General features: G+C 41.6%; 1 protein-coding gene and 1 pseudogene across 6 annotated transcripts in view; both read left to right on the top strand.

Moving 5' to 3' along the window:
- chico (insulin receptor substrate 1 chico) overlaps positions 1–24,416 on the top strand; it is a 1,085,300-nt gene that overhangs the window by 1,021,246 nt on the left and 39,638 nt on the right. The window lies entirely within an intron of this gene.
- LOC137240211 (U3 small nucleolar RNA-associated protein 15 homolog) lies at positions 6,850–8,550 on the top strand (annotated as a pseudogene).

Raw genomic sequence — 24,416 nt, 5'->3', positions numbered from 1 at the left:
TTTGTATTTGATGTATTTTACTTGAATTACCAATGTATCTGCAGCCCTATTACTTATTGTTCGGCCTGAGTGCGTCGGAAACCGGCAATGGGAATGGCGCACACGGGTCGATCTCGGGTTGATGGGTTTCTCGAAATGAAATAAAGAAACACAAGAGGATTTGCCTCGTTATAAAATAGTATTTAATTAGAAGTAAAAGGAAAATATACAATTGGTATAATGTTACCTTAATGTCGCAAAAATGACGATGGTGATCCTGGGCGTTGTGAACTGCTTGGCGGTCGATCATAAAAGAGGCCGGTTATCCCGTTGAGGACAACCGCTAAGCCGCGAAACAGTCCTCTGGTTTTAAGGAGGGGAAAGGCCACACATACAACCACCCCCACATATACGTGCATGGGCGCTGACAACCTGCACACACACGTGCAGGTGTATGAAACGCATGCATGTGCATGCATGCACACAAATGCGGCGTGAGTGTGGGTGGCTGGAAATATTACTAAAAAGTTAGGGAGGGGCGCCGTCAATCAGGTAAAAGTTAGGCATTGGGCCTAAACATGCCGCCCCCCTTGCGGTACGCAACGTCACAGTCCGCCAAGGATCACCGACCGTGAAGAAGAGGAAAAAAATAAAAAACTTATAACTAATTATATCTAACTTAACATAACGCCGGCCAGTCCGCCGACTTGGCGGCACGCAAGATGGTTTGCGCAGTGTGTGAGCTTGGTTGCTAATGCCTCGGTCATTCGGCACTTTTCCCGTTATGGTTCAATGCCTGAGCCAGGTTTGCCTAGAGCTAGGGATTGCGAAAAGAAGTAAGAAGATATACGTGCTGATATTTCTTGCCGTTTATTACAAATTCATTAGAGAGGAACAAACAAAGGATTTTGTATGAAGAAGAATTCAATAAAAAATAACTTATTGTAATGATACAGGAGTGTAAAAGCATACCTCCATTGTGAATTCATACAAGTGGCGAAGGTTTGATAAAAACGTTCGCAATAGTAAACAGCCTCGATCACCGGTTCAATCGCTGTTCGATTACTTAGAGCATTAGCTTAACAGTGGTTTTCAACCATCTTTGTAGACGACTGTTATATTGCTTCATTTACCTATTTCAAAATGCCTGCATGGCGGATTGCTCAAACTTAATCTATAAAGTTGATTTTTGGAATGAATATTAGTATGTAGTTTGATTTTCTGTATACACATTTAAAGGAAAAGCTGATTTGAAACACAAAAGTGCAATTTGTGGCACTTCAATTTAATAACGGCTAGTGAAACACAATCTTTCTTCCCCTCTCTGGCCATTCGCCGTTTATTATTTTCTCCGTTTATTATTTGACAGGTAGGTATGGGAATGGAGGAAAAGAAAGATTTTTCGTTGGTATGAATTCACAGTGCACATCCTTTGCAACAGTGTACAACAAAAATTCAATAAAAATAACAAAGTGTAAAAAATGCATGTGTTTCGGTCGTTACCGAACATTTTGATGTTAGGTCTTCGTTGTGCCCGGGAGTACCCAACCGAAGATGGTACTCTGAGCTAGCAAAGGGCCAAACGTGGTGGGCAGAATCCCTGGTAGCATTATTTCCGCATATACGTCTGTCCCTAGTACGAGGCGGATCGGGGCGGATGAATAAAATTGCGGATCCGCCAGACGGAGATGTGCATACGGGGATGCGATGGCACTGTCGACGCTGGTCGTGGGGGCCATTCGCCGAAAATTGGACACGACCGCCGCATGGGTTGCAATTCGTTTGTTTTGACCGTGTCTTCCTCGTATGCGTAGTAGGCATCCTGCTTGTCCGCCAATGGTGCTGGTAGGGAGTTGGAGCTCCTGGGCGAGCTCATCCGCAATCACTGTGGTGGGGGAGCATCCATCGATTAAGGCGCGAACGAGGTGTAGCCGCCCCCCTGCTTCTATTTTCACGACCGCGGTGAGGGTGATCGCTACCGTCGGTATCATGGTGGCGGTGGCAGCGGAGTGCGGGGCTAGGAGCCCTGCTCGGAAGGCGGACGCTGTGGAGAGCTGCAACATGCTGTATCGTTGGCTGCGATCTTGTGTCTGATGATGGGTGTGGTGTCGTTGTTACAGGCGAAGAGGCCTTGTCTCCGCTCTGCGGTCGCGCGGTTGTTGTCTTCGTTGAGGTTCCTTGGTTTGCCGGCGAAGAGACCGAGTCTCCGCTCAGCCGTCACGAATATGGCGCTGGACTGTCGATGTGTTGTGCTGGAGCCGCTTCCTTTCATGCTGCAAAAGCGGTCGAAACGATTTGGCTGCTGGTGTTGTGTTCGGGCGAAGAGACCGAGTCTCCGCTCCGGTTCGGTGGATTCGAGCTGGACGAAGAGGCCCAGTCTCCGTTCCAGCATCTGACGCATATATTGATATGGAGTCGTCAATCCGCTCACGGGGTGATTCCAGCTCCTCCTCAACTTGTACACTCCATGGCTTGGAGCGGGCTTCGTGGAGTAGCTGTTCCTCTTCATCAATCGAGGAGATGTGAAGCATCGTGTGATGTTTTTCGCCGCATTTTTTACATCGGCCTTGGCTTGGGCACGCGTTAGAGCGGTGGTCTAGAGCCAAGCTATTTCCACAGCAGCTCCCGCGGATCGCTAAGTAAAGACGCTCCTCGGGTTTTTTGGCCCGAAAGATGGGGCACAGGCGTATGGGATGTTGCTTAAAACAAGCGCGGCATTCCGACGTATAACGCATGACGTTCTTGGCAGCATTTCGTTCCATGACCCATTTTCCTGAAAGAAATGCAATATGTTTGATTGGGTCGAGTCATTCTCGAAAATGCGGGGGCGAGTGGTCCCTAATTGTATTATTGGGATTTGGGAAATTTTATTAGCGCGCGCATAAGGGGAAACATCTGTCGCTGCATAAAAAAAAAATATTCATATGTGGCGCGCATTATGTGCATGGCCTCTTTCCCAGCACGTTATGTGCCTGGGTCTTTAGTGCCTTATTTTGTTTATTTTGTGTCACCTGGTAGCGGTTTAGTTAGCCACGGGCACACTAATGCTGCAGAGAAATTAGCATTTACGATTTTCGGTTCGCACATTCTGGTACCGAACCGGGTAGAAAGTGTATAGCGTGGGTTCTTTTGAGTCGATGTTATTTGTGTTGTTGGTGCTAAAAACCAACAACTTCCCTGCCCGCCACAAAAAAAAATGTTTGGACAGCAAATTGTATGCTATGTAAAGAAAAAATAAAAATTTTCGTTTTGGACGAAGAGAAAAATTTGTAGAATGAATCATTTTTTTTTTTTTATTGCCCTTCGCTTATTTCTTCAACTTTTCCCCAAGTACGCTTGTAGTCCTGTTTTATTGATGGCCTTTAGCAAACGACACGGTTCCCGAAGGGTATTTGGCTCCGGTACCGATTTTTCCGGAAACGGGGTTTTGGGTGCCCGTTTGCATCTTTTTATGCATCCCTAATATAATGTGCATTTAAAACTCGGCATATATATGTACATACGTTGGTGTAAGTATATGGACAGTCAGTGCACGGACCTTGCCGCATTGATAGATTTACTAACTTTTCTGACCCATTTTTCATTTTCTACTACTTCTGCCACCAAGACATAGATTCTGCCAATATTTCAGTATTTTCGCGCTGAAAACGTATACTGCGATCATTTTAAAGTGTCTAATTGCCAAGCCCACCCAACTAACATTAGGAGGGGATACTGATTAAATCAGTCAATTTTTGAAAAATTTGTGAACAACTTTAAACAAGAAATACATTTTTGATGAGATAAGTATAGTAACTGAGCACGCAAATATTTTCTGCGCTATTTTTCTCAGGTTCTTTTTTTTTTTTCGGGAATAATTTGAAAGAAAATAAAAAGTTTTACGTAAACGATAACATGCCGAAATCGGTTATTTGGTGGCAGTATTTTTGGGTACTTTGGAATATTATTGCTGTGATTAGACGTTTTGGTACATGTTTGTCAGTATTTCACACTCATGATACAGGAAAAAAGTGAGTATCGTATAGGCATAAGCTATATAGGTATATACAAAGGTACATGTAATTTTGTCTTGTTTACGTGTTTTAAAGGTGTCATTTCCTTGAAATGCGCGTTATTTGTTTTACAATACATTATGTTGTTTTCTTGGTAAAAACTACCAACTACTACTATTTTCATTTTTTTTCGTCTACTACCATTCCCTTTTTAGAATACCGCTCACTGGTACCAGCATACCAACGGCAAAGACAAAAAAACGCACATTCATACATACCCGTGTATAGAATGTAAAATTCATATGAATTGAAACAACGGGAAACGTATCAAGTGATTTTCCGTTCTTTCATTTCATTTTTTTACTACGGCGTGGCCTGGCGTACAACCTTTTCTTTAACTTTGGTGAATCATATTGCCCTGAATACAGATTATGTACTGCGTACGGGACCTTTCCATCCAGTATCGTGGTATCATGGTATCGTGCTCGGATGATTTCACTCTCTACCTGTGGAATCCTTCTTAAAAATAAATGGAAAACTATTGCGCCTATTCAAGCAGATCGTTGTCGATTTTCATTGAATGCTATGGGCAATAATTTTTTGTATGCTGTTGGTGGTGTATGTAAACTAAATAAGAATGATGGTGGAGCTGAGCTTTGGGCACATGGTATGGATGTTTCAAATTGTAAACGTTATGATGCTAGCGCCGATCGTTGGGAATATTTGCCTGCTTTGTCGGAAAATCGTAGTCAGCATGCCGGTGTGGTTTTGGGTGATCAAGCGAATAATTTGTCACTATACGTATGTATATGAATGTAGGTATGTATATTTGTAGATTATTTAAACATTATATAGATTTTGTTTTCCGTGCTTGCATGATGCCATTGATACTACAAAGTTTTTCACCCTTAACATCAGTTTTTATAACGCCGCTTTTCTTTGGAACGGCACATGGACATCATATTGGCGAACGGCTCAGCTTGGGCATGGAGCTTAAGACTGCTATAGTAATTTCTTGCTTCCAACTAACTTACACTACAATTTTTGGTTTTTACTCCTCCTTTTTATTTGCGAGTACTGGGAATTTTATCGCACCATTCTGGTGCATGCATTTTGTAATCATATGGGTTTACCTGATGTTCAAGACTTATGGCAACAGCATTTAGTGCGTCGTATAATTTTCATAATTTGCCATTTCGCTGGTTTAATTGGTTGGATCATACTACTGCCAATAGCTACACAACCTTCATTGTACTCCAATAACACAAGTATACACGGTTTTGGATCTAGGCAACTAAAAGTGGTTTTTAAGACAATTTATGACGCTGAATCCGATTCTTCATTCCGTTTTTTAAGATTGATTCTAGTTTTTAATACAGTCAATAAATTCATTTTTAAAGATTTTTGCCAAATAATATTCATTTTATTAACTTAAAAGTAACAAATCAGAAATGAAGATTGGTGAAACTTTGCCTTTTGTATTGTTTAGTATCTGTTTGGCGTATTAGAGTCCAACAGTAGTCGCTCATCATGCCTTCATCCCAAAATCCTTGGTATCATCTTTCAATGTTGGCTAGATCTTGGTGTAGAGCAGCTTGTTCGTCGCTCGTATCACCCAAGTTTTCGGAAAAAAATCGAATTGGGAATGCAGAAAATAAATCTCTAAAGACATTCCAGCTCCAATCTTTCGATAATTTTCCAACACATCGGCAGTAATTTCTTTAAAATTAGGGGATTGGTGATTACGAAGACAGTGGTGAATAATATTTTGAAAAGATGCCCATGCGGCTGCTTCATCGGGCGTTAAACAACTTTGCAACACTGTCTGCATTTTTATTTGATCTAATTACTTATGTTATTTTACAGTTACAGTTGAAATGACTTATCAAGCAGTGCCACTATTTAAAAGCTGCTATACCAGCACAATGGTGCTATCATGCGAGAACTCGGAAACTAGAATCAACCTTAAAAAACTGAATGCAGATTCGAATTCAGCATATCAAATATAGTTAAGTATCGTTCTTATCTGCTCAGATCCAAAAGTTGACCTGCATTTGTAAACTTGTGTAATTTGTCCTGGAGTAATTAGAGGATTGCACATTTCTTGCACAGTCCAGTTGTTGATTACGGCATGACATGGAACTAAATTCGGCCAATAGCTGTAATCTTGGCAAAGTTGAGTTTCGGGTACTTTTTATATAGCAGACATTTTTGAATTGTATGATTACACAATACAAATTTCAAGTAACAAATTACAAGAAATATTGCATAAAAGCTTAATATGACTGTATGTGCATATATATGTACTAGTTGAAAATATAATTCCAATATATAGAGGGGGCATTCCATGTCAAACCGGAAAACAATTAAAATCGCATCAAGATTTCAATGAAATTATGTATGAAAAGCTCTACCAAAAGAAAGAAAATATTTTGGTCAACTTTAATGTATACATTAAATTTTATACAAAGGTTTTGACCAAAACGCATTCAAATCATTTGTCGTTATGGCATGGAGTTACTCTCTTAAGCTATTTTATCACTTCTTAAGGGTTAAAAAAACACCCAATACTCGAAAATTAACAAATTAATAATAAGTCTAATGTTTAACCCGCATTTGTTATGTATTTGTACACCAGTCTACCCCTGAGTGAAGGCCTAGGCTGCTGGTTTAAAAGCATCATATAGACTGTTGACTTCAGTATCCTATCACGGCTGGCGCTTCGAAAACTCCTTATCTGCAAACTTTTGAAAAGTGGCCTTTCTCAGAATTCGGTTGTAGAATGTCCTATTTCAGAATAAGTGAAAATGTGGTCAAACCAATTGAATGCTGTCGATTTGTTTGCACACATTTGGAAAAGACCAACCTAGAAAATAAAATGAGTTCCTTTAAACCGCTAAATACAAAAAAATACCTTAAAACTAGGAAAGTTGTTACTCCTGATACCGTATACTGGAAGCAATTAAGCGTGCCAACGTTAGTAAAAGAATTGGGTGCCATCGACTACGTTGACTTTAGTCCCATAGAGCCGCACTACTTTGCAGTAACATGTTCAGTGCGCGTACAAATTTACAATCCGATAACGATATTTGTGGTAAAAAATTTTTCACGCTTTCAAGAAACTGCATATGGCGGCACCTTTCGGCAAGATGGACGTTTACTGGTGGCTGGCGATGAGCAAGGCTTGGTAAACTCTTCGATCCATCCAGCAAAAACGTGCTTCTTCTTTTTAAAGGACACAAAGGGCCTGTGCATCGAGTGCAATTCACACACGATCTACTTCATATTGCTAGTTTCTCAAACGATCGCTCCATCAAGCTATGGGACATTTCTACAGAAAAAGCAATGCTTACCCTTGCGGAACATGAAGATTATGTACGTGCTGGGGCTGTAAACCCAATGTCACCTGATACCCTTATCTCAGGTGCCTATGATGGGAAAATTAAAATGTATAATACGCGCACACAGCAAGTTTCATTCTCAATTGATCATGGCAGCCCTGTTGAGTCGTTATTATTTTTACCAACTGGTGGTATTTTCATTAGCGCAGGTGGCACAGAAATGCGTGTATGGGATGCCTTTGCCTGATGTCGACTCCTGACAAAAGTTTCGCAACATCATAAAACAATAACAAGTTTACGTCTAGGTTCAAATGGCAGACGTATACTATCAGGTAGTTTGGATCGTCATGTTAAGATATTTGATGTTTCTACATATAAAACTGTGCACACACTTGATTTTCCTAATGCTGTGCTGAGTTTGGGTGTGGCACCCGGTGATCAAACTGTTGTAGCTGGAATGGTTGATGGCCTTATTTTCATTCAAAATAGGGAACTCGAACGGAAGAAGGATGATGTAAAGCCGAAGCGGTCACAGCACAAAATCAACATTTCAGCTCTGTTCAAATAGATCATGAAATACGTGAACCCTTACAAGCGAAACTAGCAAATTATGACAATTATTTACGAAGATATGAATATGTGAAATGTTTAGATGCTGTGATGACGCCAGCCATTACACGTCAGCTCTGTTCAAATAGATCATGAATTACGTGAACCCTTACAAGCGAAACTAGCAAATTATGACAATTATTTACGAAGATATGAATATGTGAAATGTTTAGATGCTGTGATGACGCCAGCCATTACACGTTTCCATCCCGAAGTAACAATTAGTGTCATGCAAGAACTGATGCATCATAAAGGTTTTCATCGTGCATTAGCTGGACGTAGTCACAACTTATTATCCCGTCTGATAACGTTTATGTCCCGTTATATTGGAGAGAATCGATTTATGCGTGTTATGATTGATGTTGTGTCAGCGTTGCTTGATGTTTATACGCCCAAGTTTCACGAATTTATTGGTGAATTGGGTAAAGACTATAAGATTGGCTGGTGTTTTGGAACGCGAAGTTAGTTTGACATACGATTTGTTGGAGCTGTAAGGCTGTCTAGAGCTTCTGGAATGTGCTTCAAGTGGGACCAACCAGATCGACGAGATGATACGATTTGTCAAAGAAGACAAAGATCAATTAAAACAATCCACTCAAGCTAAAGAGTCGTCCATTTTGACGGTATAGCATATTAAGGCAATGAATAAATAAGATTCTTGTATGCTAATGTAATTTAGAAAAAAAAATTCGTCTGGTTTGGAGAAGCTTTCGAAAAAATTTCTGCCGGGAATTTGTATACAACGAAAATTTCCGGAATAATAGAGACGACATTTTTTAATTTTTAAGAAAAATTTATATGAATAGATAGTATGTATTTTATAAAAAAAAAACTTTCGAGACAGGGGGTTTTTGAACTGGCATCAGAAATCAAATGGTACTTCACTATGGGGTGGTTATATTCTTATCCCGAAGTCTTCGCGTGCTGTCATAGTGTCAGATTCAAATGGATGAACTCGCATCGTTACTTTTGGGGGAGTTCTAAAACCCTTTCTTTCGAACCGGTAGAGAGATTCTTTCTACTGGTACGATAAAAAAAATCCGTTAACCCGTTGATGCCAGTGTATCATTTTGAACACGTTCTTAACCCCTTGGCCATAAAGACATAATAGTGAGCAATACAATGAATCTATCGTGAATTGATGCTTTGGGCGAATATATAAAAGAGAAAAGTTTTGGTTTAGCAGCCATACGTGTATTAGATTAGGACAAGGCAACATTTGGTATTATTGAACCGTATGGTTATTATATTGTTAATTATAAATCCGAAATATATATGTTGCGTGACATAAATGTAGCCACTAAATTCTATGTAAAGAATAATGCCGTTGCCACGTCCGTTAATCATACTCAACTTACGATAGGATACATAGATTGCTTTGTTTGTGAATATATGTAGTTGTCCGATCACATGGTGGGATCATATTTGAATCCAATGTGGTTACTTCAGGTGATCGAAAGTTTGGACTCATTTTCAATTCAGCATTCTGACTCCTTTCTGGCTATCTTTGTTGATTGAATAATGAGTTTTATGCCAATCTCACACAGAGGCTTAGTGAAATAATTATCAAAATTGTCTACATTAAAGCCCTATCGAACTCAATCTTCGATACAAAATACAAATTCTTAACTGTCTCATTATTGCTTTATTGAATGCCTAATCGAGTGAAACACCGGGTTTGCTTGGTGCCTTCGCCTTCAATGTAGCCAAGTACAAGAAAGAAATTATACGAACAATAGAACACCACGAAGAAAAAAACTCGGAATTTCATTTTTTTCTGCAGTTGTGGAAAAGAAGATACCTCCTTTTCGAAAAGAGGCACGTATTTGGTTAGGTGCAACCTCTATGGGTGGTTGAGTATGGATTTTTATTTGATTGTATTTATAGTTAAGAAGGAAACGGTTGCTCTCCATTTTAACTATTTTTTAATAGCTATTTCAAGTTTTGGGGTGATGGGATGAATCCTGATACATTTTGTTGGCCTCGCGTCTTTGGCCGAGTGTGTAGGTGTTCTGTCATCCTCGCTCGGGGTGAGCGGGTGAAGTAGGGTTGATTTGCTGTCCTCGCTCTGTGAGAGCGGGTGAATTGTGGGTTGGTTTTTAAAAATTAAAATCTAGTGGGCCGAATGCCTTTCGGTTCTGTGGCAGATATCGAATCTGCGTTAGGTTATTGCTTGGCCTCGTTCCTTTGGCTGAGTGCATCTGCGTTCCGTGGCAGACCCTGAGTCTGCGTTAGGGTTCTGGTGTCCTCGCTCGGGGTGAGTGAGTGAAGTGGGGTTTGGTTTTGAAAATTAAAAATAAGTGTTTTGTGGCAGATGGGGATCTGCATTAGGGTGGTTGATTGGCCTCGGTGAGCGAGCGCTGGGTTTTTGGTGGATTATCGATAGGGAAGTGGAGTTCGGAAGGGAGTGAGGGAGGGGAACGGAGGGCTTGTTACGAGGAGCTACTGGCCTTCTCGCAATCCGTCTCCGTTGGGAAGAAGGATCAGTTTGACCAAAGGTCGTCTGACTTGACCCTTCTCGGTAAAGAGGTCGACTACACTCCCACTTTTATATTTTCTTTGGGATGCTTCCACTTCACTCGTTTTTGAAGTTCGGATAGATATTCCACCTTCCATCGTTTGCAGAAAGTGTGATGGAGGGCTTTGAGTTTCTGCCATCGATTGACCATCGAGGCAGAGCTCTCACTGGCATCTGGTTCTGGTGAAGCCAGCAGGTGGCTGCCGGTTAGGAAATGTCCTGGGGTTAGTGGTTCCAGGTCCGTTGAGTCATTCGACCCTGGACTGAGAGGGCGCGAGTTGAGGCACGCCTCAATCCTGCACAAAAGTGTTTGGAACTCCTCCATAGTATATTTGTGGGGAGAAGCAATCTTTTTGAAGTGGCTTTTGAAGCTCTTCACTCCCGCTTCCCACAGGCCGCCCATATTTGGAGCGGCGGCGGGAATAAAATGCCAGCTCAATGCTTGATGGCTATACTTTGAGACTGTTTTGTCTCGGCTTTCGGCCAGAAAGGCTTTAAATTCGGATCGTAAAGATCTTGATGCTCTGACAAAGTTTGTACCATTGTCGGAGTAGATGTTCTTCGGACATCCTCTTCTCGCGATAAAACGCGAGAAGGCTGCGAGAAAGCATGGGGTGCTGAGGTCACTAGTGGCCTCTAAGTGAATGGCCTTAGTGGAGAAACAGACAAAAAGGCATACGTAGCCTTTTGACAGTCGACATCGTCTACCGCGGTAGCTTTTGATGTCGAAAGGCCCCGCAAAGTCTACCCCGGTATTGGTGAACGCGCGGGTAAAAGTAGTCCGTTCGCAGGGAAGGGTACCCATAATTGGGACTGTGCCTGCTTTCGGTGAATAATGCAGGTTTTGCAATTGTGGATGACGGCTCTGATCATGGTCTTGACATTCGGTATCTAGTATTGGGTTCGGATGAGACGGAGCATGAGCTGGTTCTCGCCGCGAAGGGAGTCATGATGAGCCATCATAACTGTAAGGCGAGACAGCCTACAATTGTAAGGCAAGATGATCGGATGACGCTCGTTGTATGACATGTCTTTTGACGCCCCTAGACGCCCCCCTGTTCTAATAATATCTTCTTTGTCGATATATGGGTTGAGTGACAGTATTTCACTCTTTCGATCGATAGGTTCCCTATTTTTCAATTTTAAATATTCTGTCCCGTAAAATTGTTTCTGGCAGACTCGTATGCTTGAGTTGTTGCCTTAATCTCATCGGCTGAGGTTATACACGACCTTTAGTGGACCATTGCTTTAGTTTTTGGGTGAGTTCGTTTATAAAATCTCCTAACATAGGATAGGACCTTTAAAGCCCTGGGTAAATTTGAGAATCGGTCGAGAATATCTACATGATCTACCTTTGTCGTGGCATATGTTTGTGCCCTCTTCTCCTCAACGGACGTTTTATAGTCGGGCTCTTGTGCAGGCCAGTGGGAATTGTCTTCTTGCAGCCAAGAAGGTCCCTGCCACCACAACGAATTTTTGACCAACTCTGATGCAAGTAGTCCTCTGCTTCCTAGATCCGCTGGATTAGATTCCGAATCCACGTGAAGCCAGTCCTTGCTACCGACCATATCGATGATCTTAGTAATTCGGTGTGCGACGAAGGTTGACCAGGAACAGGGCGGCTTTCTTATCCATGCGAGTACGATGGTTGAATCCGTCCAGAGCTGAACTTTTGCTGGCCCCAAATGAATGTTTCGGAATATTGATTCCATGATTTCTGCAAGCAGCACGGCGCCGCAGAGTTCTAAACGTGGTAGCGAGATGGTTTTCACTAGCGCTACTCTGTTTTTTGCTAAAAGTAAGTGTTTGAAAATCTGATCGTCTCTTTTCACGCGCATGTATATCGCTGCCGCATATGCTTTCTCGGAAGCGTCACAGAAGCCGTGGATTTCTATGTCGTCTTCCGGTGAAAAATTTACCCACCGCGGTATCCTAATGTTATCTATTTCGCTATAGTGTTGGGTGAAATTTTCCCACCGTTCTAAGGTAGTTGGGGAGACAGGCTCGTCCCACCCGGTGTCCTCTAACCAGATATTCTGCATTAGTATTTTTGCCACTATGACCATTGGTGAAAGCCAGCCTAAAGGGTCGAAAAGTTTGGCTATAGCGGATAGGATTGCGCGTTTGGTGATATTCTCGCCATTCTCTAAAGCTCCTGCGGTGAAGTAAAACATGTCTGAATGCGCGTTCCATCGTATTCCGAGTGCCTTCACCGAGCTAGCCTATAACACGCGTGGAAGTCCTCGCTGAGCAGATCCGTTTTGGGGATGTCCTGAAGGATTTCCTCACAATTTGATGTCCACTTGCGCAATGGAAAGCCAGCTGAGTGTAATGCTTCGCGAATCTCGTTTCTTGCTTTGATAGTTGACACTATTGTATGCCCTCCAGATAAAACGTCGTCGACATACATACTTTCGCGTAATATACCCGATGCTATTGGGTGGGTATTTTCTACATCATCAGCCAATTGTAGAAGTGACCGTATCGCGAGGTAGGAGGCGCAGTTTACACCAAATGTGACAGTCTTTAGTTCGTAAAGACTGATGGGTTCGTTGGGGGATGTTCGATGGACAATTCTTTGAAATTTGGCGTGATTATCGGTCACCCAAATCTGCCTATACATCTTTTCTACGTCGGTATTAAAGACAAAGCGGTACAGTCTCCAACGTAGAATTAAAATGGGCAAGTCTGCTTGGAGTACTGGACCTGGGTGGAGTATGTCGTTTAGACTAATGCCATTTGCCGTAGGACTTGACGCGTTGAAGACGACGCGCACCTTGGTAGTGGTACTTTCCGCCTTTACAACGGCGTGATGGGGCAGGAAATAATTATCCGAATCGTCGGATGGTATATTACTCTTGATTTTTCTCATATGTCCAAGTGTTTCGTATTCTGACAACACCCGAACATACTCTTTTCCTAACTCTTGGTTTTTCAGTAATCGCCCCTCATTTCTGAAGAATTGTGAACATGCGCGGTCCTAATTTAATATTCTCAGGGTAATCCTGCCTGAATGGTAGCAAAACTGTATACCTCCCATTTTCATCACGTTGGTCCAGAAGTGTATTAAGTACATTCTTTTTAAGACCGCTCATTATAATTTGGGGATATATGTCTCCACCAAGTATGAGGTCTACATCTTCGTTGACGTAGAACCTCTTGTCTGCCAGAACCAAGTCTGGGAATGCCTACATAGCCATTGTGTTGATATGGCAGGATGGCAGATTCCCAGTAAGTTTGGCTAGAATCAGAACTGGAGTAGCCAAGCTGAAGCATGAATCCACTGGTTAACGTAATTCGATGGTGGATGCATTTTCCTCGCCGGCAAATTGATTCTGCGTTTCAGTCTTTCTGTCATGAAAGAACATTCAGACCCTGAATCAATTAATGCCCGCGCGGAGAAGTCGGTACCATTATGGTGAATGAGTACGCGAGCAGTTCCTAATAGCACGCCTGTGCTGGAATTGGCATGACAGGATTTTACATTCTGTGCTGATGTGGTTGGGATATTATCCGCATCTTTGAAAGGATTGCGTACAGCCGTGTGCTGAGATGTATCCGCATGCAGGAGCGTGTGGTGACGAGAGTGGCATTTGGAACAGTTGTAGGAACTGGTGCACTTTGTCACGGTGTGTCCTGGGGATAAGCAATTCAGGCAGCCACTTGTGGATTTTATAAATTTAATCCTTTCTACTGGGATTAACTCGCAGAAGCGTGAACAGTTGCGTAATCTGTGTTCAGGGGATTTACATATTTTACAAATTGATTTTATTGTTTGCCTCGATACTTTTGTTTGAAAATCACCAAGTCTTTTCGTAGGGGTTTCTGACGATTGTCGTGACGCGTTTGGTTTTTGCACTTTCGAAGTGGTATGCCCTGTAAAATCAGACACTGTTTCAAGTGTCTGAAACCGATTAGACAGGAATTTATCCATATCCTCCCACTTGGATATGTCCATTTTATGGTCTATACTTTGCTCCCAAAGAGCCAACGTGCTCTCTGGTAACTTGGTTGAGCAGAGATACGTCAGGATTGCATCCCAATTGGAAGTGTCAATTTTGTGGCATTTGAGGGACGAAATACAATTATTTATATCATTTTGCAGCTTTTTTATTGAACTGCCACACTCACTTTCTACCTTTTTTAAGTTGAATAAAATTTGTAGTTGTGTGTTAACTAAGATACGTTTGTTCTCGTATCTTTCGCGCAAGTTTTTCCAGGCCATCTCGAAGCCTTCATTTGTGAGGGCATTTTTTAACGATATCTTTTGCTTCGCCCTGCGTTTTGTTGTTGAGATGGAATAACTTTTCCACCTCTTTCAAGCTGGAATTGTTTACATATATTGCCGTGAAAAGGTCGCGAAAAGTTGGCCAAGACAGATAATCCCCTTTAAAAACTTCCGTGTCGCAAGCAGGGAGGCGAATTTTATGCCCATGAGGTTCTTGCTCAGGGTTGACGTTCTTTTCATCCTTCTTGTATTTTTCTGCCTCAGAAGATATAGACGCTGAACATCGCACGTAGATTGCGTATGCTGCCTTTTGCTTCTTTCTGATCGCCATAACGTCATCCGCTGACACCTCATCAGATCCCAATAGCGAATCAAACGCAGACTTTACCTCTTCCACAAGAGCCGCAACTCTTCCTGCTGTATTGCAAGGGTGTGTTTGCTGTGGTCGCTCTCCGGTATAAGGCTGTAATCTTTATCAAACTCTGCGATTGATTCTGCTAAACGGATGTAGGTTTCCTTTGTTTTATTTACGTTTATTAACGAGAAAATTTCCGATTAGGAAAATAGAACTCTTCAGAGTTAAAATGCCTGCCCAGCCCTAAATAAAAACTATTGAACTTCGAAGTTTATTATTTATTTTGTTTATTGCAGACTTTTTGTCTTGGTAGCGACAACAACAGGAGTTTATTTTTCAACTTTTTGTCACAACACCGACAACAAAAAGGGTTTATTTTTGGACTTTTCTGTCTCAGTAGCAACAACAAAAGGGGGGACCACTCGCCACGTCCACAGATAAATGAGTGTATTGTGAACAAATGAAAAAGTGCGTGCGATATTGCTAATGAAAATCGAAAATAACCGGAAAAAAGTGAAGAAAGAAATAAATATTTTACAAGAAGTGAGCGCCTGATTAATTTAATTGAAATTAATGTGTTTGTGATGTGCAAAAAAAACAACAACAACAAACTTATTCGGTATCGTGCGGAAAGTGAGGTTAGGTTAACCTCTTCCTTGTGTTGTGTCTGGAAAACCTTACTACTGGTGGGGGGATAGACCAGATAATCACAAGGATCGAAATAAAATTAATAAACCAAGTGATTTAATTTTTGAAATTGGAAAGAAAAAAAATGGTGCTCACTAAATAACTTCACTTTTTCACTTCTTTTTTTTATTTTAATGTTTTCGCGCACTATACGGGTTTTTTTATATTTATTTTGCAAAAAAAAAACAACACTCAAAAAAAAAAGTGGCAAGAAATATAACACTTCTTATTATTTGTTGTGCTGTGGATCTGGTGGTTCTGCTAAGATGTGCTGTAGCAATCCTTTGACAAAAAGTTTTTAGGCAGATATGCTGTGGCTCTGGTCACTTGTGTATAATATAATCCCACTTTTCTCGTTATGTTTGACTGCTGCGGCAAATCCTTTTATAATCTTTGGCAACAATTTTTCTCATAATCAAAATATGCTGTGCAGGTTGATATGTGGACTGTATATATATAAAAAATGTCCTTTCAGTTCCTGGCTCGAAGGACCAATGTTCGGCCTGAGCGGAAACCGGCAATGGGAATGGCGCACACGGATCGATCTCGGGTTGATGGGTTTCTCGAAATGAAATAAAGAAACACAAAAGGATTTGCCTCGTTATAAAATAGTATTTAATTAGAAGTAAAAGGAAAATATACAATTGGTAGAATGTTACCTTAATGTCGCAAAAATGACGATGGTGATCCTGGGCGTTGTGAACTGCTTAGCGGTCGATCATAAAAGAGGCCGGTTATCCCGTTGAGGACAACCACTAAGCCGCAAAAAGTCCTCTGGTGTTAAGGAGGGGAAAGGCCACACATACAACCACCCCCACATATACGTGCATGGGTGCTGACAACCTGCACACACACGTGCAGGTGTATGAAACGCATGCATGTGCATGCATGCACACAAATGCGGCGTGAGCGTGGGTGGCTGGAAATATTACTAAAACGTTAGGGAGGGGCGCCATCAATAAGGTAAAAATTAGGCATTGGGCCTAAACACTTATATTTGTCAATAAAAATAAAATTTATGAAATCACTAAAAGAATGGAAAACATTTATTTAATTTTATCCTTATATCTATATATGTATGTAAACACATTCGTTAAGAAAAAAAAAAAATTGTTGTGCCGGGCGGAATATGATGAATTTTGGTCTAACCTAAACTACAGTTCATTCATCATGTCTCATTGTGCATTCACATGTGAATGGCTTCATGCAGGCCTCTACTACCTACCTACTATATCTTTGTTAATTACATTAACATATGTATGTATATTGCAGTTAACTAACATGCATACGCAGGCACGCTTTGGTTGTTTACGTACCATTAATGGATGTGTGTGACACACGTATTGCTTGCTATAAATATAAGCAAGCTGCTCGATGTCACATCAGAAATGAGTAAATGTTTTTTCAACTACAAAAGTCTCCATCCTGGAAAAAAATTATTCTTTAAGATGAAAGTTCAGCGCATATTATATATATTTTCTCAAAAATATTCGTTGGACATGTTTGTAATAATTGTTAAAAAAATGTTTTCTTTCTTAAAAAATTGTAAAATTTAATATTTCTTATAAAGTAAATATTGTTGCCTTCAAAATGAAACAAAAACGAATTAGATACGATGAGTGTAACCAAAGATATGGAATTTTGAGTGTGGGCAAATTTGCTTAACCATCGAATCTGAACTCATGCAGATCTCTGGAATTTTTTTTTTTCACAAAATCCTGATATAGGTGTTAATCAAATTACGAAAAGATTCCCAGAAATAAATTTGGTGACTTTTAAAAAAGTGAAATTTTTTTTCTACAAATCCGTACGATTTGTAAAATAATGTTATAATAATGTAATAATCTTATAACAACATATACATGTTATGTTAATAAACTAGGGATATGAATGTATATAATAATTTTACAATGAATATATATTGTGAAATATTACCATCACTATGCTGTTAGTAAAAAAATCATAACAACAAAAACATGAAACAGCCACTCCTATGTATATGTATGAATTAAAGCTAGCGACGCTTATATAGAAGGCAACGAAGAAATATCTCACGCACACACATGTGGTCATCAGCCAAAGTAGTTGCTGATACATACACACGCATATGGCTATGAGAAACGCATAAACTACAAATATACATGTATATAGCTGGTAACCAAGCAGGAGGTTCTAGAAGGTGAAATGTCTAGACCTTTGGAGAAATATGCGGACGACGCAACAGAGAGTATAAAATCAGCGCAAGCTGAGGAATCAGTATTCAGTTTGATTTAAACACGCTATCAGTTGCGAAGAGAGGTATAATTGTACTACTCCCAAAGTAGTCTTATAAAGACCATTTTGCAATACTGAATATTCGAGTGATTTGTTCAACATTTAGCGATTCGAACGTTAGCAGAAGATTCCAAATAAACGGAATTCCCCAAAATTCGTTACAATTGGTGTCAGAAGAGGAATTGTTGAATAAATTCCAGAGAACAGCAAGGACATGGCCAAGTTTAATGAATTGAAGAAAAGGAGTTGGAAGCCCGTGGATTAAATATTACTGGTAATAAATCCAAGCTACAGACACGAATGAGGGAAGCTATGGAATTGGAAGGAATCGACGTTGATGAACACGATTTTCACCATGATTTGGAAGAGGCAACAACAAAAATGGAAGAGAAAAACGAATCATCGCCGACAGTTACGAGCACAGACTTGAACATGATATTGGCTGCAATATCTGCACAAACATCGACAGTAACATCCAAGATAGAAGCACAGGAGACATGCATTTCAGAAATGTCGTCGCAAATGTCATCTCAACTGGAAGTACAAAAGACAAATATAACATCTCAACTAGACGAACAGAAGACGTATATGGTATCCCTTCTGGTATCGCAGGAGACACGCATTACATCGAAGATTGAAGCACAAGAAACCCGTATTTCAGAAATGACGACACAGATTACATCCATGATGGAAGCACAGGAGGAACGCTTATCTTTACAGGTGGCACAAAGTTCTTCGCAGTTAGAAGCACAGGAAGCAAGTGTAACATCAAAGCTGGAAGCACAGGATACAAAAATTGTACAGCCCGAGAACAAAATTCATGCCGAGATATAAGCTTTGAGAGGTCGTATACAGGAGTTGCAAATAAATCGCCCAGCAGCTTCAGCGAGTAATCCAAAGGTAAAGACACCATCACTTGACGGTTCTGTTCCTTTCCAAGTCTTTAAGCTACAGTTTGAGAAGACCGCAGCAGTGCATAACTTTAGTGCTGAAGATAAAGTTGCAGCTCTATTCGTAACATTGAAGGGGCCAGCAGCCGAAATCCCACAAACGATTCACGAACGAGAGCGGAACAACTATGAAGCATTGATGGCTGCTGTAGAACGACGTTACGGAAGCGAACACAGGAAACAAATCTACCAAATATAATTGCAAAATCGCTACCAAAAATCTAACGAGACTTTGCAGGAGTTTGCCTCGGATGTTGAAAGATTTGCCCATCTAGCAAATGCGGACGCACTCGTGGAATACACCGAGAGGGTAAAAATCCAAAGCATTATAAATGGCATAAGGGACGTAGAAACGAAGCGAGCGACATGCGCAAACACAAAACCAAAATTTTCTGAAACGGTATCACATGCTCTGATTCAGGAAACAGCATCGCTTCTGTGCAAGCCAGCTTTCAAAGCACGCCGTGTGGAAGTAGAAAAGCCAGACTGGGTGGACACAATATTGCAGGCACTGAAAGGATCGCAAAAGCGGAGTGAAAGTGTTATTAAATGCTTCAAGTGTGGGAAGCCAGGTCATATAGCACATCATTGCGATCTTGATCCTAGTGGTTCCACCAGCATGGGTAGTCTTAAGCACAAAGCTGGAAAAGATGGGCAAGAGCGAGTCCGATGTAAAGATCGAGAGCTAGCTCCAACTGTTGAATGTCTCGTTATGTATCACAAATCGGAAGAAAATCGAGCAGTCTTACCGTTGGAGGATATGTGGATGGCAAGGAGCGTGTACTGACTGTAGATACGGGCGCATCTCATTCCTTAATTCGATCTTATTTGCTCAACAGGACAGTAAAGTCATTATTTGGAGCAAGATTGCGTACGGTCACTGGCGAGTATAACCAAGTCCAGGGAGTAGTGGTATGTGCAGTCTTAATTGGGAAGGTCTCGGTTCTGCACAAATTCATTGTGGCAAAAATTGTTGATGAAGTCATATTGGGAGGGGACCTCTTAGTTGACCATGGCATCAGGATCGACATGCAAGGAAGGATTATGCGTTATGTGCCACTTAACTTCAGTTTGAAGAAAGGGTTTAGCAGTAAACGAGTGCTGGTGGAGGAGATTCGACAAAGACCACCAAAGTCAAAGGCAAAGGTTGTTGGAACGAATGGGCCAAACAAATCAAAACCAAAGGTACCTGTGAGAAAAACACTGGCATTGACAAACCCAAATGGACGCACTAAAACGAAGGAAAGAATTTCCTAGAAAGAATGCAAGGATGGCCAGCGCGCACTACTGTTGTGAAACGTCAAAACTATACTGATTATGCAAAGCCAATCCGTCAAGATCAAGCCCTACGAAGTAGTTCATTGGCCAAACAACAGAGTGTGAGGGAACGAACCAGGATAACGAGTATTAAGATGAAACACAGGCACGACAAGAACAACAATTCAGAAGGTTTCCTGGAGGGAGATTTGGTAGTGTTATACAACCCTCACAGGCGGAAAGGTGTTTATTCAAAATTTCAATGTGCTTGGGAAGGCCCGTACAAAGTTGTGAAGCAGATCAGCGATGTCGTCTACCGCATACAAGCAATTAGAAAACCACGAAATAGAAGGGTGGTTCATTTGGAGAGGCTAGCAGCGGTTATATCGAGGTGGAGGGCAGTGTGATGAATGTTACCATCACTATGCTGTTAGTAAAAAAAATCATAACAACAAAAACGCGAAGCAGCCACTCTTATGTACATGTATGCATTAAAGCTAGCAACACTGATTTATTCAACAGTTTAGCGATTAGAACGTTAGCAGAAAGTTCCAAATAAGCGGAATTCCCCAAAATTCGTTACAATATATATAAAAAATGTTATATTAATAAACGTGACGAACTGCTGGGCTGGTACGTGTGGTCACGTAGACATTTTGCCTCCCATAGGCGTACAAAGCGCCTAGTGTGTGAGGTATTTCCCGTAAGGCACGTTGAGCCTCCTGAGCAGTGGCGCTACAGCATGCCGCGTTGTGGTGGTTGTATAGCCGTAAACACGGAGCACGTCGATAGCGCATGGTGTCGCATGCACAGACGGTATCGGTGATAATCGGCCGGCACTTCCCTAACTCGAGAACGTGCCTCTGGCGTTGCCACCTGTGGTGCCAAGGAGCGGCGCGGTGTAGGAACTGTAGGGCGCTGGCGATCCATCTGTGGGAGATAGGGTAAAAGGTACTTTCTAATCACTCATTTGGTTGGGCGAAGAGTGTTAGTAAATCGTTTAAGTTATTTATTTAAATGTTGCGATATTATAGGCGAAGGCTGGGTCATCTTCCATCGATATCGCTTGTGCAGATCCATGACATAGTCATTCTTCCAGCGTTTGCTGATCTGGTGATGTAAAACTTTCAACCGTTCCCAACGGATAATCATGGAGAGGTTTTCATAGCTCGGTTCGGGGATGAAAAGCAGGGGCGCTCCTCGTAGGAAATGACCCGGCGTTGGGCCGTGAGATCGCTTGGATCTTGGGACAGCTGGGAGATGGGGCGAGAGTTTAGAACAGCCTCTATTCTAATTAATACGGTAGAAAGTATGGGCCCGGCGACCTTTTTCAGGTGAGTTTTAAAACTTTTGACGGCAGATTCCCATAAACCGCCATGTGGGGTGCGTGCGGCGGGATGATTTTCCAGTTGATTCCTTGCGGGACATACTTCTGGACGACGTTGGACGAGACTTCCTTGAGAAATGATACGAACTCCTTTTCCATGGCACGCTTAGCTCCTACGAAAGTAGTGCCGTTGTCTCTTATCATTTTTCTGGGGAATCCTCGGCGTCCCACGAAGCAGGCGAAGGCTGCTAGAAATGCTTGGCTGGTTAGGCCGGAACATAATTCCAAATGGACGGCTTTGGGGGAAAAGCAGACAGGGAGACCGGAGAATAGAAGCCTTGATTTGAAAAGGGCCGACGAAGTCTACACCTTTCGTTGTAAAGGGAGGAGCAAAGGTACATCGTTCCGGGGGTAAAGCTGCCATTATTTGAGAGCGTGTCTGTTGTTTGTGGATCGTGAAGATTTTGCACTGAGGTTTAAGTCGGGGAGTATAGAACTCCTGCCTCATAACTTGTTGCAGCAGGCGGACGTCCACATGGAGGAAGGTCTCGTGCAGAAACCTTATATAGAGGGTAGTAAATCGAGCCTTTTTCGGGGAGAATGATGGGATGACGCTCATTGTAGGTCATAGTGGCGTGTGCCAATCGTCCGTTGCCACGGAGAATCCCGCTTGTGTCCAGGAAGGAGTCAAGTACCAGTAGGGGACTCCGCTTTCCGATTGGTCTTAAATTTTCTAGGGAAGCTCTTCCTGAAGGGAAAAATTCGACTGAGTTAGGATGAGCAGACGGGTTTTCGCGTGCGTGAGGTCGGCGTGAGATAGGGCGGGGTTTTTAGGGGTACGATTGCCTCCTACAGCGTTCCTAAGCCGAGTTATAAATTGTATATGTACGCTTTTACGCGTAAGGGGCGGGGATAGGAGGAAAACAGTTCTAAGAAGTCTTCGGACTCTTCCACTGCGTGCAATGCCTCTACTTGGCGGAGTTCGGAGGTTGCAATATTTCTTGCCGTTGGTTTTGGCCAGTCCTCGGGCGCCTAGAAAGCCACTCAGGGCCGTTCCACCATGGGGTGATTCATCCCTAGGTCAAGGGGGGTGCATCCTCTTGTGCCCATATCTTCGGGATTATCCTTGCTGCGCACATGTCGCCAACTGGCATTACCTATTAGGTCCATGATCCGCGCGTTTCGATTGGAGACGTAGGTTTTCCAGGAATGGGGTGGTTTCTGTACTCATACTAGAAAAAATTTCGGAATCAGACCACATGGTTAATTTTCGCTTATTGAGGCCGAGATGGGATTGGACAACTACGACTAACTTGGCTAATGAGACCGCACCACATAACTCCAGTCGTTTCAAACTTATGGTTTTTAGGGGGGCCACTTTTAGACACCAAAGGTGAAGGAAGAATTCAGTTCCTACGGTGGTTCTTACGTAAAGGGCCGCGCAATAAGCCTTTTCGTAGGCGTCGCAGAAGCCGTGGAGCTCGACAGGCTGATCGGGGTGGTAACTTATCCAACGTGGAATCTGATTGGCTGAGATATCCGGGAGATTTTCAGCGAACTGCGCCCATTTGGTGAGACATAGGGGTTTTACTTGCTCATCCCAGTCGATCCCGTCTAGCCATAGTTCTTGCATGATCATCTTCGCTTGGATGATTATGGACGTCACCCACCCTGCGGGGTCGAAAAGTTTCGCAATGGAGGAGAGGCTTTGTCTTTTTGTGGCTGCTGTGGATGCCGAATCGGACTCAACAGTGTATGAGAACTTATCCGAAAGCGCATCCCACTGTACACCTAGGGGTTTGGCGGTATAGTGTTAACTACTTTGTACTCTTTACTTTAATTTTTAAAATAATTTTAATTGAGTTTTCGTGTTAACTTAAAATTTTGAATAACTTCAAAAAAAAGAAAATTCTAATTAGTTGGAAAATATCTAAACTCAAAAATAAACAAAAATAGATTTTTATATTTAAAATCAAAATAAAAGATTTTTAAAATATCAACTTGAATGTTAGTAAATATAGTGTTAACTACTTTGTACTCTTTACTTTAATTTTTAAAATAATTTTAATTGAGTTTTCGTGTTAACTTAAAATTTTGAATAACTTCAAAAAAAAGAAAATTCTAATTAGTTGGAAAATATCTAAACTCAAAAATAAACAAAAATAGATTTTTATATTTAAAATCAAAATAAAAGATTTTTAAAATATCAACTTGAATGTTGATATAGGCGGTACTCGATTTTTTGAACTCGAGGAAATTAGTCTCCAGCAAATCTGCTTTGGGTATTGACTGAAGAATGTCGGAATGCTTTGCTGTTATCTTTTTTAATGGGAAGTCAGCTGAGTGAAGAGCGGATATTAACTCCGAAAAGGACTGCTCGGCTGAATGAAGATCATGGCTACCAGATAGAATATCATCCACATAGGTTTCGGTTTTAACTATGGGGTGGGAGTTGGCTACATCTTTAGCGACATCGTGCAGAGTTCTCATAGCCAAGTATGGCGCAAACTTGACACCGGAAGTTACCGTTTTCAACTTAAAGTCCTTTATTGGACCATTTGGAGAGATGCGAAAGAGGATCCTCTGGTAGACTTGATCATCGGGATGTATGGGAATTTGGCGGTACATTTTTTCAACATCGCCATTGAACACGTATTGGTACGTACGTTATTTTAATATCATAAGCCGTAAATCTGGTTGGATGGTTCGCCCAGTGCATGAAACGTCGTTTTATTTATTTCTTCTTGCAGCTTATACTAAGCCTAGCTTATTCCTATATATATTACTTGATATATAATCTAATTTGAGTTATTTATATAAATCTATTGACTGCCAAAATGGAGTGAGAGATAGGTAGCAGACGAATAACACGAACGCAAGGATTGTACCAGTTGTATCT

The sequence above is a fragment of the Eurosta solidaginis genome, chromosome 2 (assembly GCF_040869045.1).
Source record: "Eurosta solidaginis isolate ZX-2024a chromosome 2, ASM4086904v1, whole genome shotgun sequence".
NCBI classification, from domain to species: Eukaryota; Metazoa; Arthropoda; class Insecta; order Diptera; family Tephritidae; genus Eurosta; species Eurosta solidaginis.
Note: the sequence above shows the minus strand (reverse complement) of the source record. Positions and strands in the feature narration are given on the sequence as shown.